Source organism: Mus caroli, chromosome 5, assembly GCF_900094665.2.
Source record: "Mus caroli chromosome 5, CAROLI_EIJ_v1.1, whole genome shotgun sequence".
NCBI classification, from domain to species: Eukaryota; Metazoa; Chordata; class Mammalia; order Rodentia; family Muridae; genus Mus; species Mus caroli.
Genome location: NC_034574.1, coordinates 28,115,214 through 28,116,724, shown reverse-complemented (window position 1 = coordinate 28,116,724; position 1,511 = coordinate 28,115,214). Strand labels below are relative to the sequence as shown.

Below are 1,511 nucleotides of genomic sequence, written 5' to 3'. Positions count from 1 at the left end.
TAGGTAGGTAGGTAGGTAGGTAGGTAGGTAGGTAGATAGATAGATAGATAGATAGATAGATAGATAGATAGATAGATAGATAGATAGATAGATGATAGATAGATGATGATAGATTAGTGATAGATAGGTGATAGAGTGAACAAGGGATGAAGGTTGTGATGGTGGCTCAGTGGGTAAAGTATTTGCTATGTAAGCACAAGGATATGAACTTAAGTCTTCAGCATCTGCATAAACCCAGGAACTGTAGCGTAGGACTGTAACCCCAGTACTGGTGAGTACAGACAGAATCTGGGATGAGCTGCAAGTCCATTTGGTGTGTGCATGTATATTATTTCAGAGATGACCACTTGGCATTGGATAACCATCCCTGGGTGGGAGACAACGTCTCCTGGTCTTAGCACCCCTCAGTTGCCTGCAGTTCTTTGCCTATGGTTGAGGCACCGTCCATGTTAGCATGGATATTGGCATTGTCCTTGTTCAAGTCTTGTACAAGCAGCCATATTATTAAGGTGTCAGGTGTGAAACTTCCTGTGAAACTTCAATGAGATATCATGTCTCAAAACAACAACAACAACAGCAATGTTTGTGGCTTAAGGCTCATGGGACATTGAGGAAGACAGGGTAGAAACAGGGTAGGACCTGAAGGACCAGGAAATCTGCTGTAAGACTGTGTCCTAGAAATGACAAGAAGTTTCACACCTGACACCTTAATAATATGGCTGCTTGTACAAGACTTGAACAAGGACAACGCCAATATCCATGCTAACATGGACGGCACCTCAACCATAGGCAAAGAACTGCAGGCAACTGAGGGGTGCTGAGACCAGGAGAATTTGTCTCCCCCCAGGAATGATTATCCAATGCCAAGTGGTCATCTCTGAAATAATATAATACAAACACCAAATGGACTCAGTGTGTGTGTGTGTGTGCCAGGAATTTGTGAGGGTGAAAGGGGTGTACATAGGAGGAGCTGGAGGAAGGAAAGGGAATGGGGAAATGATGTGATTACATTTTAATAATAATAAAATAGGAAAATAACTATTATTATTATTATAAATGAATGAAAATATAGACTGTTGCAATCATCATCAGTTAAAACGCTCTCTACAAATTTGCAGATTTCCCTTTTATACACTTAACATTTTTATCACAATGTGAATTTGAAAAATTGTGGGGGAAGAAAAAAATTGTGCATGGGCCAGAGAAGTGGCTCAGTGGGTAATGGTGGTGGGTACACAGTCTGAAGACCTGAGTTTGATCCCCAGAGTCTGCAGAGGACAGAGAGAACCAACTCCTAAAAGTTGTCCTCTGATATCCACGTGCACACATCAGATACTCATATAATGGTAATAAATATCTTAAGAAATAATAGAGGCCGGGCGTGGTGGCGCACGCCTTTAATCCCAGCACTGGGGAGGCAGAGGCAGGTGGATTTCTGAGTTCGAGGCCAGCCTGGTCTACAAAGTGAGTTCCAGGACAGCCAGGGCTATACAGAGAAACCCTGTCTCGAA

General features: G+C 42.7%; 1 protein-coding gene across 1 annotated transcript in view; it reads right to left on the bottom strand.

The window, feature by feature from the left end:
- Positions 1-1,511, bottom strand: part of Slc5a1 (solute carrier family 5 member 1) — a 76,576-nt gene that overhangs the window by 10,444 nt on the left and 64,621 nt on the right. The window lies entirely within an intron of this gene.